Consider the following 18,628-nt stretch of genomic DNA (forward strand, 5'->3'; position numbering starts at 1 on the left):
TAATTAAATAGTGCTGAAATAGTTTTGATGGTTTACCTGATTTTATGATATTACAGTCGGCCCTTCTTATAAACTGATTTTTTATAAACGGATTCAAGCATCCACAGTTTGAAAATGTTCAAAAAAAGTATACATTTCAAATATCAAACCTTGATTTTCCATTTTTTTTATAAGGGACACCATTTTGCTATGTCATTATATTTAATGGGACTTCAGCATCCATGGATTTTGTTATCCATGGGGGATCTTGGAACCAAATCCCAGTGTATAACAAGGGTCCGCTGTATATAATTGTTTTATAGCTTTGGCTAATTGCTGCTTTTCATGTATTATTGTTATACTTGGCTTTAAAATGTTAAATGAATTTAAAAATATTATACTTTTAAGCAATTATGCATTAAACATTCCTCTGTCTGTGTATCATCTAGTGTGCATTATATTTCTCTATAAATGAAATTAACTAAAATGCACATGATTAATCAGTTTAGCATTGTTAGGACAGGCTTGTTCACTCCCTGGGTTGTGAGAAAGGTATGTGGTGGGAAGAAGAAGGTTCAAATTAAATTTACCTGAAAACCACAACTTTTTTTTTTAAATGGGGGTTTCAAGTGCAACAAAAAGTGTGGTTAAGGGATTGCATGCAGCACATGGGCTCCATTTTTCCCACCCTGCCATAAAAGAATGCCCTCTTAAGTGATTAAGACTCAACCATAATAGCAGTATTTGACATGTATGCATTATAATAATTAGTCTAGTTGGTGAAAGTGTGGATTTTATCACACAGTTTAAAAAACCAAATTACCGCTACTGAATTCAAATTTGGGATACATCCCAAAGCTCCTGGCTTTGCAAATGGGCCAGCTGAACTCGGAATCTAGCCGGATGTTACTTGGGATACACCTGCCCAGTGGTGTCAGCGGCAAAAGTGTGTGCGATAAAATCTGGATGTATCCTGAATTTGAATTGAATTTGGCAGCAGTAATTCAGTTTTTTTAATTGTATGATAATCTCACATGTTTCATATAGTAACCTAGAACAACAATATAGATTATGGCCTAAACCAATTGTGAGTCTCTAGAACAGTGATGGTGAACCTTTTAGAGACCGAGTGCCCAAAATGCAACCCAAAACCCACTTATTTATTGCAAAGTGCCATGTCCCTCTGGCTTTCTAGTAACAAACTCTGTGCTGGGGCGACGGCACATGTGCCCACAAAGAGGGCTCTGTGTGCCACCTCTGGCACACATGCCATAGGTTCGCCATCACTGCTCTAGAAGAATAAATCTGTTGACCCAATAGGACATATTTAAATTTTGACTTACTAGGTTTCCATTGATTCAATGGAGATACTCTAGTTGACATTCAGAACTGATTTTAGGCCTATAAATACTTAATTTATGGACATAGCCTGGCATGGAATGAATGAGTTGATTAGGTTGGGAGGACCCTCCAATTGGCCCTGTCAAATTCACAGAGATATGTCCTGATACTTATGCTGAGTTTGGTACCTTACAGATCAGGAGAACATATGTCTTTGGATAATCAATCTTGGGTACACACATTGGCCAGAATCCCATATGTCACAGCATAATGTAGTATTTTCACATGCTACAGCTGGATAGTCAATATCCCTGGACTTCCATTGAGATGCTGTATCCCCTACTGAATGCCTTGTAGGGGGAGGGGGAATTCCACAGCTTAGTGATAGGTCCATGATGGGGAGGAGGGCTTTGGTCACTGTGGAAGAGGAGGGAGAGAATTAATACCTCTGCAGTGACCACAAAATGTCATAGATGGGCATAATATTTTGGCCCCATGAATGAGATATCTCCAGATCACCCTAAGTCAAAGTCAGTTCAACAGCTGTTAACAATAACAACAAGGAATCAAGCAGGGAGGCCATGGCTGCCCTAATTTTGGAAGGTCCGATCATAAATCAAAGCTCATGACAGCATACAAAACAACAAAATGGGCCATTAAGAATCAGGATAATGTTTATATTAAGAGATGGAGCCAAGCATATGACACTAATAGAATGCCAGCCATCCTGTGTCCCAAGCAGATTAAAAGTTCTTATTTGTGTCCTAGAAGAGGATTTTTGTTTCAAATGTACTGATTAAATATCATCCTCCCTCCCCAAAAAAAACCCGATTATAGGTTTCTTCTTTCTAAAGTTTTGGATTTCAAAAAACTTTGTGAAGTTCTTCTCATATCACATCATATCATTTTTAAATAGAAGATTCTTTGTGGATGCACAGTAGGATGTATGAGGAACTGAAGTAAAAAACGCTCTAAGAAATATTTTTGTTCCAGAAAGGAAAGGAAAAATCATGTTGGGGGAGGGCTGTCACTTTCTTGAGGAAAAACTGCATCAAGAAGCAGAATGGTTCTTATTTAGTTTGGCAAACAGCTAAGCATGTGAACTTCATCTTTACAGCATTGTCAACAGTCATTGCATAGAGTCATGATACTAGAAGGGAACATCACTGTGTTCTTTCTCTTTGTATGGGCTTAAGTGTCACCCATTATTTGAAAATCAAAAGACACTGTTGGGTAATAGATGGCTGTATTATACAGGCCTTATAAGACATCAGCCTGTTTAAACACACTCATCTAGCTGACATGATGGACAAATGTGCTTCACGTCTAGGCAATGCTCATCTTTGTAATGCTGTCAAGTTAGATATCGTTTGTTTTGTTTGTGTCTCAGCTGCTTAATTTTTAGCTTGCCACAGACATACATAGAAGTCATCCAACTATGTATATTTGACTTATAAAATGGGGAAAAACAGCAACAGCCCAAAGGGGTCAATATTACATAACCTTGGCCTTCTCTTTCTCTTGATCAGCTTTTCCAGCTTGTGTCAAATCTTATTTATGCAACCCTTGAAGAGGTTGTTTAGAAAAGGGGAGATGGCTGGGTTGAGAAAACAGTGATGGAATATGCTGAGCTTATCTGACAAACACTCAGGCTAGCATCTTTTGTAGCCATTTATAAAACTGAGCAATCCAAAGGGCAAGATTTCAACATCATATGGTGCTCATATCAATTCAGTAACAGACATGATGTTCCAGCTTGTTAAGCTTGAGTCTATACTACTACCAAGAATGTAATGGTGTCTTTTCTAATGCTATTAATAAACTAGAAGGCTTTGTAAATTAAGTGTTGTAATCCTATGTACATTTACCTGGAAGAATGATCCACTGGATTTAATGGGGCTCATTTTTGCATTAGTCTAGATGGGACTGTGCTGAAAAGTTGCATACCATCCAAAACCATGTGCAATATTAATATCTTTTGCTTTCAGATATTCTGCTACACTCAAAAAATATTCTATAAGGTTAATCTATAGGAGACCATGACCTTTGGCCTTCCAGTCTGCAGTAATAGTTGAGTTGTGAACATCTCTTAGTTTCAATTTTATTGGATTATATTAAATCACATACATTTTTTCCATTCCTTGTTTCATATCAAGGTAATATAAAAGAAGATATTCGTTCTGAACAGAATTCCATGTGTATTTTGACAAGCAATTTCCCCAACATACTAATTTGCTTATGCATTCATGTTATATTTTGTAAGCATTTTACCTATTAACTCAAATGTTTGTTCACTTTTTTCCAAATCTATGCATTTTGCCTCCACATGTTCTCTGTCACATAATTCAAAAGGGGAAAAAGAAAAAGAATCTGACATTTGCAGTTTTGTTTCTAATGATCAGAAGTGGAGGATGCATGCAAACCCCCATTCATTGCTTTGGGGTGTGTGTGTGATAGGTTGCCATTTTCCAGTTCTGTTGACCAGTTAAGTTAAATTGTGGTTTGAGTCTGTTAAATTTTGACTCAATGTGAACATACTGTTACTGAGCCCAATGTAGTCTCAGCAGTCATGTAGGTTTCAGCAGGCCTATAAAGTGATGGGTAGGTAATGAATTGGTGAGCTATGAAACAAAATCAGGGATTGATGAGTTTTGAGCTGAGGGTTCAGAAACCAGTACATCTTCATTTTTCATGTCTTGTGCCCAACCTTTCTGGAATTCCAGATATCTCTAGAGTTTAGATGAAACCCAGACTTCCCTGGAATTAAACTCTGATGAATCTATTTCAGCCAATAGCAATTTTCAGGGATGTTTGCTACTACTACACATATATAAAATATGGGAAACATTGCGGTGTATTTCTACACACTGGTGTGTGGTTGCTGTGTCATCATTGATATACTCTAGAATCCTAATATTATTGGCATACCATTGATATACCCTAGAAATGACACTCCCTTTAAGAGCCAATTTGGAGTCTAAATGTTATCTATTTTGTGAACTGCTTCACTCACCACAGAATAAAATGTGATAAGACTGGAAAGCAAAGAGAAAACAATGCCATTTATAAAGTTCTGTTTTTTAAATACCACCACCATCACATTGGTTTGCATATTATAAAACTGAAGTATGATAAAAACCTAGTATTCTGACCTGCATCTATTATCTTAAACTATTTGAAAAATCATAGACTTAGGCTTAATACCTATGCTCACTCACTTGCAAGTAAGCCCCATTGGTCTCAGTGGGATTTAACTCAGAATATACATATAGATGGTAAAACCGGATGCCACTAGGGGATTTACAGTGACGTTTGGGGAGGCTTAATGTGGAGAAAGCAGCAAAATGTGTGAAGATACGTAAACACACTTAATGGAAGCAATGGTAATTTCAACTTATAAAGATAATAACAACATGTAATTGGATTTTTTGCTGGGTTAAATATTATTGGGCTTTACATAGGCTTCAAAGGTTAATGAATTACCCTTAAATTTTAATTAGATTGCATTAAGTGTTTTCCATGGCTTTTCAAGTGCTCTGAAACCACTGGAGAGCTCAGCTTTTGAGTACTAATGCTTTTGATAGGCAGTAGATTAAGAATAAGGAAACAAAGTAATTCTGTAGTAATCAGTTATTTGATGCAATTCAGCACTACATAATGGGGTAAGGACTATTGCTTTTCATCACCTTTCATCTGTCAAACATCTCTATTTTCCCTTTCCCCATTTCCAGCCAGATAGAAACCTCTCCTACTGCTGTTCTTCTCCCATCATGTCTGTCCCATTTTCAAGGAAAAAACTATGCCTATAATATGTTATCACTTCTCTTACATATTGTCCCTTACAATGCAGTGCTGGTTCCTAGCTGAGCATAGAGAAAATGGCCACCCAATGTGCACAGCTACCAGGGCTGGCTCCCAATATGTTTCCTTGTCCAAAGTGAAAAGCAAGTTTATTAGTATCTTATTCTGGATTTAGAGGGCAATTTTGTGATTAAAAATAATGGATACATTTTTAAAGGAATGTCACTGTTAGTTTTTGTATCAACCCCATTTCTACAAATAATGCAGGGGAAAACAAACATATCAGGGGATCTAGTTGTTCCGATCAACAGGATGCTATTGACAATGCCTTAGAGATTCAGATAATGTTCAGTGCTACAGAGTGCTCTACCCTTTTTTCCTACAGATTACTCCTTTTATGGTATTGCATTGCATTGATATCCCAACTTCCTATCACAGTTTGTGAAGCAGCTAGCAATTGTTAAAATAAAACATCCATAAAACAAAACATTTCTGCCCCCCAAAATGACTCAATTCAAAATATGTAGGGCAGTTAAGAGTTCCTCCAGATAGGCCAAATGTGTCAGAAGGTTGCAATGTTTGGTTAAATTTATGCAGGCCTGTTGAAAACACAACATATTTCTTCTTCCAATGTGAAAACACTTTTTTTCTATCTCTGAGGGCTTTGAGGTGATTTTTAAAAAATCACCTCAGTTTAATCCACTGCTTTGGGGGAGGACCAGGTTTTTAAAATGTGTAGTTTGACCCTGTCATGCCCAGCTTGGCTAAGGACTCAGGAGAGGAGTCTGAGCCTGAGTTTGGCCCTAGTTCTCCCCTGACAATACCAACAGAGACTGTGGCCCAACAGGATGGTCAGAAGCCCAGCGTCCAGACAGCAGAGTCCCATGTCAGTGTTGGCATGGAGGAGGAGACAGAGACAGAGGCCAATGTACCCGTGCCTTCCTACAGCCAGAGGAGATCTGTAAGCGTGGGAATGCAGCAGTCTCAGAGGGTTTGTATGAGATGCTGAGCAATTAAGGAACAGCTACACCAGTGACAGCTGAAGATAAAAGATTGGAAGGAATGCCAGAACCTTTGTCAAAGGTTAACTAATTCTCCTGTTGAAAGCACCTTGTTCATGAACACTCTTCTTGGCTTGGACCTGTGGATCTTGGACTGACCATTCTGATTTGCTGAAACCCTTGACCCTTTCTGGACTTCTTGACTACACTGACTATTTGACCCTTTGGCTTGAACCCAGAATGATTACAGACCTTGCTTTTGGAATTTTGCTTTTTGCTTTCTAAGTCTGCAGTTGAAGATGTGCTTTATTATTACACATGATGTATTATGCATTTGCTGTGTTGGAAAACAAGAGAGAAGTTTGGGACAGAGGTTTCTTGCAATCCTTAGAAGAATGTGTACTCCTCCCCACTAAATGCTGGTCTTCTCACTCTTATGCAGAGGACAAAAACACCTCATGGCAGTCACCAAGTTTTCAGCAGAATGTCTCAACATGTCAAAATACGATTTTTTTGTAGTGGATAAGAAATTTCCTAAATATTCTTTATCTCCATATCATCAAGAGGGGACTGTTCCTATCATATCTGCTCCGAGTTGTGTAGAGACCATTCAAGTGCTGCATCCTATTCCTGACAGAGGTTTGGCACCATACAAACTGAAGCAGCTGTGGAAAGTTTGACTCTAAAACCAAGAGTAGATTCAGCAGTAGCCCCTGTCCATTTTCTGCCAACAAGACTACAACATTATGGAAAGTTCTCTGGAAAAGGCAGCTTTTGGAAGACAAGCAGTGCAATATGAGAAGGGGGACAATGACCAGGATCCAAAGGTGGCCTTCCACTGTCCTGAAGCTTCCATCAAGAGTTGTTTCTCTGCCCTTGATCTTATTTGTGAGGCCCTTTTCACATGACATAATTATAGCACTTTGACACCACTTTAACTGCCACAGTTTCTTTCTATGGAAACTTGGGATTTGTAGTTGGGTGAAGTATTCAGAATGCTTAGCCAGAGAGAAGTTACACCTCAAACAATTATAAATCCCAAGATTCCACAAGATGTAGCTTGTGTCAAAGTGCTCAAATTGTGCAGTGTGTATAAGGCTTGGTTAGGAACTCATATCCCCGCAAGCTTTTACAACTTGAATTATTGGGGTCTATACTAACTCTGATATATTAAAATGTAGGTGGCAAAAGAAAAGTACTACAGTGTATTTTGGGATTCAGAGAAAATACCTCTATGTTTAAAAATCAGCATCCTTCTAAACCTTTATGCAACCAGGGCCTAACGTTTAGGCCCTAAACCCTCCTCTTCTCATCATCTAGTATCAAAAGTACAGTATTCTGCTAAAAGTTCCAGAGCTGTTTCATTTCATTTTCACTGAAAGATTGCTTCAAGGTGGCTTTCATTTTCTTACTCTCTTTGGAAGGGAGATAAAAGAGATATATATTTTAATATGCTATCCTTTCCTCTAAGAAATAATCAAATACCCAATTCAATGGCAGTTAGAGATGCTTTAGAGAATGGAACAAGGGAGGAATGAAACATGGTTTGAGTTTCTTAATATAGCAGCTAACTGAATGATATATTCAGTCCCAGATTTATACCAGACCCTGATATTATATAATAGCACATTCAAGCAAGGGAAAAAAACCCTGCATCCCCCTCAAAGATAAATGTTTCTGTACTCTCCGTGGTTTCTGATGTAAAGATCCCTAATATCGGAGTGTTATAAATGTCATAAAATAGATTGGTGATAGCTCGGAAGTGGTGGGGTGTGCGGTGGAGAGAGAGAGAGAGATACAGACAGACAGACAGATTATTTATTACATTTATTTGTATCCCCCCCCCAAAAAAAAATTGGGATTCAAAGCAGCTTACAGTCTAAAAACACAGTACAATTAAAACCTTACTAAAATAACAGTTAAAAACTACTACAATATTAAAACAGATCATATGTTTAAAAATAGAATACAAGTAATAAAAAATAAAAGCGTGTAAAAACCATACACTTTAAAATAACATAACACCCTCAGGACATTCTTTAAAAACCTTACATTTTAAAGGTCTTAACCTGCTGGTGGAAGGACAACAAAGAGTGGATCATTCTGGTCTCCCTGGAAAGGGAGTTCCAAAGTCTAGAGGCAGCCACCTCTCCCATGTCCCCACCAAACATGCTTGTGATGGGGATGAGACTGAGAGAAGGGCCTCTCCTGAGGATATCAGCCTGGACCTGAGCCATATAGGGCTTTATCGGTCATAACCTGCACTTTGAATTGTGCCTGAAAATAAACTGGAAGCCTGTGGAGCTGTTTCAAACAGGGGCATTGTGTAGTCTCTGTAACCTGTCCCAGTTAACAGTCTGACTGCAGTTCTTTGGACCAGCTGAAATTTCCAAACACTCTTCAAAGGCAGCCCCAAGTAGAGTACATTGCAGAAGTCCAAATGGGATATAACCAAGGCACATACCACCGAGGTATCTGAAGTTGCTGGCACTTAAGTTTTAAATGTGTAAAAGCACTCCAGGTCACTACAGAAACCTGGGCCTCCAGATTCAAAGCTGAGTCCAGGACTACCCCCCCCCCCCCCAATCTGTGAACCTGTGTTTTCAGGGGGAGTGTAACTTCATCTATCACAGGCTGGATCCCTATTCCCAGATCTGCTTTCCGACTGACCAGGAGCACTCTGCACAGAGAATCCTGGTAGGCAAAGCTGAGAGAGATCAACCCCTCTCCGGCCTCATCCAACCAGGTCTTGCTAATACAGCCTAGGTCGGCATGCTCATCGAAAATGGACAGGCCTTTGCCCTCTGCATCCAGTACAAACTCAGTCCTGCAAAGAGTGAAGTCCCACTAAGGAAGTAAAGGTTCAAGGCAGCAGCAAAACCAGCAGCCTCTTCGTCCCCCCAGCCCCCTGATAGTCACCGTGATCCCCCCCCCACACACTTTTCTCTCTCTGCTGGGGTGTTGTGAAACAAACAGATTGTTTCCATAGAAATATAGGTATTTTTAAAAATAGACATATACTGTTCTGTTACACAAGATGGCCAAAGAAAGCGATAATAATTCCTTCTAGGAAAGGTTGAGTTTGGTAATGGGCAGATGATCCTTTTTATCAACAAGATGCACCAGAGGAGGTTCAAGAGGAAACACTCAAAAAAGGACCTTGCCCCCATCTCTTTGGTCACTCTCCATTGCTGGATTCTGTCATTACTTTAAGAAAAGGAAGTTTTCATGGTTGAAGGTGCATTCATATATGGCATGGTTGTAGCTGTAGCTCTTAAACCAGCTGCAGCTCTTGAACCAGTACAGTATATTGAAGCTACTGACATACTCTTCAATATGCCAACAGACCAATGGTAATCCACTGAAGGGAAATAAGAGGTAACTGAAGGAGTGCAAACAAGTGCATTGCTGGGGGAGGGTGTTAGGGCCTCTGTTCATTTCTCATAAAGCCCTTTCCCTTTGAATCAGTGAGGCTTGTAATTACTTGTTGCTTGGTTGTGCAATCACTGGTCCTCCTCCCTGTCTTCATTATTTCTTAGCCACCTTCTTGGGAGCTGCTGGTCAATGCTCCACTGTCTATTTTATATCCAGAAGAATTGGGAAGGCTGTTTCAAAAATCTACCTCTGTCAGCCCCAAGGCTACAGTAAGAGTGACACAGACAACAGTGTGTCCCTTCTCTGGTTGGCACATGATTCTTGGAAAAAAATATTTAGCTCTATTATAAGCCTGCAAGAACTGGTGTCCTGTAATATCTGAAAGACTGAGGAGTGACTGGAGGTCTTGGATTTGAATATCACATCTGGCACGAACTCACTACAAGGCCTTAGAGGATCTATTTTCTCTTAGCCTCAGTCCACTCAGGAAGCAATATGGGATATAATAATTATAATTTAGACTGCAACTAGACAGAATAAGTCTTTGCAAGGAGTACAAGTAAATCACGTAAGTTGGCAACATCTGGTCCTCCTGACACTGTTAGATTGCATGTCCTATCAACTCTAGACAGCATAGCCAATGGTGATGGGTATGGGGAATTGCAGTCCATCCACATCTAGAGGGCTACTTAAACCTGCCCAGAAGAGCATTCAACTGTAGAAATGTTTAAGGGCAGCATTACTGTGTTGAGAATTGTTATGATTTCAAATGAAGATCATGACAAGATGTCAGGATCAGGCAATACTTCATCTCAGGAACCTTCTGGCTTTTAGGCAGGCATCCCTTCTTATGAGCCACCCTAGAATCCAGAGCAGAGGAAGAAAGAGGAACCATGAACCATACTCTAAAACCGGATTCTATAATGGCAGAATGATCACCGCACATATCGATAAGTCATTTCCTCTGGTCTGACTACAAACTCTCTCCCCATCTGTTTTCCCTTTCTGTGTTGTTTCTTATTTAGAATGCCACCTTGACCATTGTAAGCTGCTTTGGGAGCATTTTTGGCTAAAGGGCAAGATAGAAATGCTTTGAATAAGATAAAATGAAATGAAAGCTTCAAAGGCTCATATGGGGTCTTTTGCCTTTGCAGCAGTCCTGCCTGGGTTCCTATGTTTTTGAATTCCACATTTGGGCTGTTTGTTTCTCTGCCTCCTGGGTCTTCCTTCCCTGCTTCCTCCCAATGAATACAGAGGCTTTCATTTCTTCCACTGAAGTGCTTTGTACAGATCCTTTCTGAGTGGTGCCTTGAGCTTTGGGTCAAGAGCTTCTGGGTCTCTCTGGCAAGCCTGGTTTCTGATCCATCAAATATTCAAGGGCAGCTCTCCTTCCTTAGTTGCTTATGGCCTAACACATAAATGGGGTCTAGCACAGCTCTTTTATCTATCCTTCTGAGAACAAGACACTTCTGTGAACTTATGAGCACAAACCTTTGGTGGCAAAAAGCTCCGTTTTGAACTGATAGAGGTTTCTGCCTGAAGAATCTCATGAATAAGATAATCAAATCAAAATATACCAGCAGGTAGTTCACCTGCCGAGCGTGAGCCAGAACATTAAGCAGATAGGGTCAAGGATAGTTTTCAGGAGGACCTCTTTACAATCGATTATGCTTAAGAAACTCACAGTGGAATAGTTCAGACTTCCCATCCCATATTGTCTTTACAGCAGCCTTAGAGTAGTTGATTATGCTGAGGGCCAGGGACTAGTCCCTGCCAGAAAGGGGAAGGGGAGCAGTTTCTGGGCAGCCATTTTGCATGGGTAAGTGTTTGAATTTAAAAAAAAAAAACTCCTGGGAGAGTGTGTTTGTTGCTGAAGGGGTGGAGCTTCTGTGAGTCACATCTGTGAGTCACTAGGGGATGGAGCTAAGAGCCTAGCTCTATATAATTCCTCTCAGAGCCTTTCCAGGTTAGTCCCTGCCAGAGAGGAGAAGGGGAGCAGTTTATGGGCAGCCATTTTGAGTGGATGAGATTTTGAATTTTTTCAAAAAAAACTTGGGAGGGAATTTTTTCAACCAAGGAAAAGTGTAGCAGAGGCAGTAGGGGACCAGCAAACTTTGTTTTTAGAGGTTCTCTTTTAAATTTTTCCCTTTTTTAAAAAAGAATTTTTGAAGGTTTCTTGCTCAGAGGAAGTGAGTCAGAAACTTGCCTTCAGAACGAGCTAGCAGCCTGGACATCTCTATAAATTTATATGCCCAGTAGATTGATCTTACTTGCAGAGATTGGTGATAAGGCCAGGTCATCATGGGCCTTTAACGTTGGTGTTTACTGGAGGATTTTTTGAGGAGGAAGCCCACTGTCCTGTTTCAGTGATTACTTAAGACTTCTCAGCATGGACAATGAGGGATGTTGCAGTCACCTGAAACACTTGTGGGATGTTTGTCTTCTTGCCTACAGATGTGGGGAACTTCACATGCAACAAGTGCAGGTTGGTAGCCCTCTTGGAGGAGAAAGTCCAGCAGCTGGAGTCCAGAGTAGCTACACTTCAGCATATTAGGGAGCAAGAGGTTTTCGTGGACAGAACGGAATGAACAGTCTTGGACGGGGACCACACAGAGTAAGTTGCTGGGGAGGAGAAGGTCACTTCACATACAAAGGAAGCAGACAGCTGGAAGAATGTCACACAGAGAAGTAGGGAAACCAGGGATCGTTCTGGGAGCATGCAGCTACAGAATCGATTTGAAGCTCTTTCCCTTATCAAGGAGAATGAGGAAGAGCACATGTATAAGAAATGGAAAAACGAGGAAATCACCAAAGAGGAATTCAAACAAATAGCGAGCATGTGTAGGAGTAAAGTCAGAAAAATTAAAGCACAGAATGAACTCAGGCTTGCTAGAGAGGTTAAGAACAATAAAAAGGGCTTTTTTGGATATGTCCGCAGCAAAAGGAAAAATAAAGAAATGGTAGGGCCACTGTGTGGAGAAGATGGCAAAATGCTAACGGGATAGAGAAAAGGCAGAATTACTCAACACCTTCTTTGCCTCAGTGTTCACAGAAAAGGAAAAGCGTGCTCAACCTGAGGATTAATATTACTGACAACACACAAGTGTGGGCAACCTGCAGACTTCCAGGTTTTGTGGAAATGAGATTAACATTACCCCACACCATTGGCTATGCTTTTTAGGGTTGGTGGGAATTACAGTCCAACAACATCCGGAAGGCCCTATGTTGCCCAACCCTGACTTATTAGAACTTCTTCAGGTTTTCTCTTTTTAAATGGTGCTAAAGCATTTGACAGTGCAGCATGCAAACTTTGGTATCATCCCAGATTGCACTCTTTTCCACCATTAATATCTTTTGCAATGGAACAATTCCATTTGCTTTTAGAACAAAGTGTCTTGTGAAAGCCACTGAATGAGTCCTCCTCAGAACAAACTGGATTGACTTACAAATCAGCCAAACAGCTGGAAATAGCTGGGTTTATTTAAAAGCCAGAAATAGCTCAGCTTATTCTCTTCGGCCAATCCATCTTCCAAAAAGTCAGAAACAGTTCGCCTTATTTCTTGCATTAATCCATTTCCTGAAAACAACGATCAGAAAGAGTTATACTTTTCCAAATCAAACTGTGATCTTTTGGTATTCAAAAATCATTCAGCTCCTCCTTTTCTCCCACTGGGGCTCTGTGATCTCCCATTGATACTCTGTTATTCAGAGCTCATGAAATGACTAGTTCAATTTATGAGAACTATAGGTCATGATGGTCAAAACTTGGGTTCTAAATTAAATAAAGATAAATAAGAATTACTCACATTCAGTACATGAGATAATAATTTAAACATTTCTGTACAACTGAAATGAAAATAGACTATAAAACCAACCAATTATTTAGGGCTTGGTCAGTTAGCTCATGTAAATCAAATATATCAGACAATTATGCCACCTAACTAGAAGGATTTTTAAAAAGTTGGAATAAATTAACATTTCCCAGTTGAAAGAATTTCTGCAATTAAAATTCCAGTTTACAGAGGTTTTCCTTTTCCCTTTAAGTTCCTTTAATCAATATTAGGACAAAATCTTAAGAAGCAGACAGGTGTACCATGCACTTTATTTGGATAGGGAAAAAGATATAGTAATAGCTTTAAAAATAAAAGAATGGGTACCTAGTTCTAGGTATAGCTGTTCCACTATATCCTATCTTAAATACAATAAACAATTTAGTAGTTCATCTTTTTTAAAAAAGAATCTTCATTTCCCTTGATTTAAAAAGTGATTCTCCTTCCACCTTCTATCATGGATCCAGAGATGGCCCAGGGAGACTTCAAAAGAGGGAAGGAATTCTGCTTGTGGCACCCTCCCTTTAGAGCAGTGAAAAGGCAATGGTAGCAGACCTGACTTTCACTAGAGATGTAAATCTCCTTCATTCATGATGTCTTCACATTACTCTGAATCTCAACTACTTTCTTGTTCTGTCTGTGGTTCATATCTTGCAATAAATTTTCTTTTTTATAGCAAGCTCTTGGCATCCACTGAGGTTTGGTTCCAGGAGTCTCCATGGAAATCAAAATCAGTGGATATTCAAGCCCCATTATGTACAACGACATAATAAAATGGTGTCTCTTACAGAAAATGGTAAACTCTAAGTTTGTTTTTTGGATTTTTTAAACAAAAATTTCACCGTTTAGATGGCTGAATCCATGGTTGCAGAATTCATAGATGTAGGGAAGCAGCTCTACAAGACAATGTGTCAATAGGTTTCACATTTTAAAAAAAGTATGCAAAGATAATAATGGTGGTGGTGGGGGAACTGTATTACAGGTGGACTGATTCAAGTAAGGAAGCGGGGGCCCTGGGTTTGCATCTAAAATGTCCAGAAACCTCCCAGAACCTCAGAGGAAACAAAGTGCCATTTAAACATAATTTTGCCTATTTTGACTATTTTAGGCCATAGAGAGCCATTTTAAGAAATATACTAGCCACTCACAATTCCTTCCTTCCTTCCTTCCTTCCTTCCTTCCTTCCTTCCTTCCTTCCTTCCTTCCTAAGATGTCTTTTAAGGGATAAAATAGGTCTGACATGGGGAACAGTAAGTTTACATGGTGAATTACTACTGGGAGCCTGACTGGCCATTTAGGGAGGAATTAATGTGTTTGGTGGATGGGGTAATGTTGGGAAAAGTGAAGGTATGCTTGGAGATCACATCAGGGATGTGGGAGGCTGCATAGAATATTCCAAGAGTGAACCTTTTTCTCTAACCATGGGCATGCTACTTTGGGAGCAGGATAAGGAATGACGCTAGATCTTATGTTCCCTGGCACATCCTCCAGGGAACCAAATGATTGCTGCCCAGATGTCCTATGCAATACACTTTCTAGGATGAATATAGAAGTAAAACAAGCCCAGCTTTGTCACCGTTGGGAACTGTAATTAGAGATAAATTGTTTAATCTAAAAAATATAATGGTGGTGATTTCTCTGTGGAAATAAAATAGGATATTTGCATATAAATATCTAATCACTTGCAGGGCTTGTGTCACTTTCAGTCACATTTCTGTGGGGAGGGAATGCTTTGATGGTCACCTACTTCATTCAGTGTTTTCAATTTCAGTCCTTTGTATTGGAAAAAGTGAGATTGATGGTTTGGTTCAGACATTTGTCCCATAATGGACAGTTAATGGACAACTAAGGAAAAAAAACTGCCAACCTAGCAATTCGAAAGCATGCAAATGCAAGTAGATATATAGGTACCACTCTAGTGGGAAGGTGCCCACATGATCACAGAGTAGTTTCTGACAATGCTGCTCTTCGGCTTAGTAATGGAGATGAGCACCACCCACTATGATTGGACACAACTTGACAACCTTGTCAATGGGGAATACCTTTACCTTTACCTTTTACCTTTAAGGAACAAACTAGATATGAAGTTAAGTATGCCACTTGTCTTTGTATATTACGTGTGTGTGTGTGTGTGTGTGTGTGTGTGTATGAGAGAGATTGAAGGATGTAACCATTTTGAAGGAACAATCAATTTTATTTATTATCCATTAAAGGAAATATAGATTTGGTGAATATAGATTTCATGAACTCATGATCCCTGTATCCTGTCTATGATGTAAACCAATTGTGCAGTCTTCCACTATTTATTACAATATCAATTTTAAACAAAGACTGAATTATGAAGGGAGAGAAGTTTGTGATCCTGATCCTGATGCCCCCTATCAACTGTTACTAGTATGCCATTTCCCCTGGGATGAAAGCCACCACTGATGTTGATGGGGCATTTTCTCACAGGCAAACATGCACAGATTGGGACTATAATGAAACCAAAACATTAAACAGCATGTCCCAAGAATTATGGACCCTGTTCAAATTGCAGGGGAATCTTATTTCAATCTCCTTAGAAGTCAGTCCTGACAAAAGCCAAGTGTACAGAGACCAGTTATATTCTTCTTGTGTCTGGTTTAGCTTGAACACCCAACTCCCCACATTTTAGTGTATACTGATGGATGTAAAAATCATTATCAACTGAATTGAGTGAGCATTTAAAAATCAAATGTTGGACACTATCAAACTGTAAGACAATACATTATAGTTCCAACACTGAAAATGTCAGACTAATTTTTTTCTATCTCTAATACAGCTTTGTAAAAGTACAACAAACATGGCAAGATATTTTGGAAATGGCTATATCTGATTTGCAGACTATATAGTTATTCTCAGCTATTGAGCAGTGCTGCTGTATGTAAAGTTTCATTTATATGCAATCACAGAGAAAATGCTTCTACAAAATGTTTGAGTACTCTGCTCTCTAGTTTTTTCTAGCAGTCCTCTTCCCTGTCCCTGTCACAATCCCAAGAGGGAAGAAAAATATCCTTAACTAGGAGGAGGGGAAGGGTCAGTGAAGACAGGAGAATGAGTCACTCAGTGAATGGCATGAGAAGAGGTCAGTAGAGGCTACACATAACCTTTCTTTTGCTGTAAATGACACACTCCATTCACTATGTCCTGCTGTGTTCTATGCTAAGTGATTTAGTTGCTGAAAGATCACCTGTTCTGTGCACCATGAAGGATGGCTACACATAGGAGAGAAACTTAATTACAAGATGAGGGTCATCATCCTGATAAGTTTAAAAGCTGCAGACTCTGTGTGTCATTTCTTGCTGGCGGTAATAGTCAGAAAAAACCCTGTAGCTCTTTTTGTCTGCTCGAGACTCGATTAGTGTTACCCCTTTGCACAAGGAAGATTTTTATTTCATGGTAAGAGTTCTTTTTGGTTGTTTGGGGCAAAGATAATGACTGGAGGAAGAAATGAGATATATATTCATTTTGAACTGGAGCATGTTAACATGGGTATGGGTCAAAGTTATATGAAGGGTGATCATTGTGAGTAAGAGGGGTCAGGTTTTTCATCTCCTCCCCATTTCAAATACTTACCTGTCCTTCAACACTTGCGTCAGGGGTAGCTGCTACATGGTCTTCTCTATATGTTTTTGAATGTAAAGAGATTTGGCCTTGACAATGAATAGGAACAGGCAGTATGGATCAGCAATGGCATTTACTCAAACCCACTGATTTGTTTAGGAGAGTTGGAGAGCATGTGATTAGATTTGCTGGCTGCTATCCCATATGATAAGATTTATCATTACAATTTCTCTGTAATATATCATAAATTGTTGCATGTGGTGAGCCATGTTACTACAGCATCTCAGTTAAGAACGTTTCAGACTGAGTCAATCTTGAGTCTCTTCTCAGTCAAAGTTATATGGAGACAGAAAGATATATTATTATTATTATTATTATTATTATTATTATTATGCTTTATTTATATAGCACTGTAGATTTATATATAAGAAGATCTAACGACTATGAGTTATTGGTTTGATCCGGTGTTTGGGAATACCCTAAAGAAGAGGTTGTACTTACTAGTTAAATTCAGAGAGAAAGGAAAAACTGACAAGTAGAGAAACTACAACTGTGGATAAGGATTAGGCCCTTGCCACCTTGATTTAGGTAGTAGGAACTTTAGTTATGTATTTAGGAGGAGTCAATATGGTGTAGTGGGTTGAGTATTAGACTACAACTCTGAAGACAAGAGTTGAATACTTGCTCAGCCATGAAAATCCACTGTGTGATCTTGGGGAAATCACACTCTCTCAGCTTCAGAGGAAGGCAATGGCAAATCCCCCTAAACAAATTTTCACAAGAAAACCCAATGATAGATTCAACTTAGTGCTACCAACAGTTGGTAACAACATGAAGGCCCACAGCAACAAATTCAGGAGGAGATAAAAGGGGTAAATTCCTTATATTGGAATTTCTATTATATATTTATACTTATTTTGTATCTTTATTCAGGACTTTAAGATTGTATTACTGCAGAGCAGCATATATAAAAGACTCATTTAGTTCAGTCCTGCACTGGCATAACACCTGATGCATGGAAGTTAGGGACAAATGACATGTGTTCAGTTTAGTATATACTATGTATAATATGTTGCACTGCTGCTAGTTTCCCCCCACCCAAAAATGTACATAAAATTGTAAATTGGTTACAACATTAGGACTGTGTTTGCAATATTCATACTTCCTGTTTCGTGGAACTTTGAATAAGCAATATCGTTTACTTGAATTCTTACTCTTGGCATATCTTGTTCTTGGGTCCAAGTTGTTGCCATGTTCTCTCGTCCTGCCTTCTAGTCAAATGACAAAAACCTGAGAATCAATAAACCTTGACTGGATGTGAGGAAAAGAACAAATACTACAAAGAGAAACAGAGAAATAGCCCATGACTTGCTTTCCATGGCCAGAGCTTAGAATAGTCAGAGGCCTTTTTATTATTATTACAGTTGCCTGAATTCCCCAGTCAGTTCCGTTCAGTTCAGTTCATCTTTATTACAGTCATAGACCAGCACAGAATTCCCCAGTCAGCATGACCAGTGGCATTCTAGGAATTGTGATTGAATCCCCCCCCCCCCATCTCTGTCCACAATCTTGGCCAGGCAACAATAATTCTTTTTTAAAGTTTCTTACTATCTCTGCAAATGATCAGTTGCAAGACATGGCATTTATTCTAGCATATCATTAACCAGTCAGATTTACTGCTAACTTCCTATATAGCAAATTAATCTTGCATGAACT

This window comes from Sceloporus occidentalis, unplaced genomic scaffold (assembly GCF_023333645.1).
Source record: "Sceloporus occidentalis isolate IW3139 unplaced genomic scaffold, rSceOcc1.0.p SCAF_5, whole genome shotgun sequence".
Taxonomy (NCBI): Eukaryota; Metazoa; Chordata; class Lepidosauria; order Squamata; family Phrynosomatidae; genus Sceloporus; species Sceloporus occidentalis.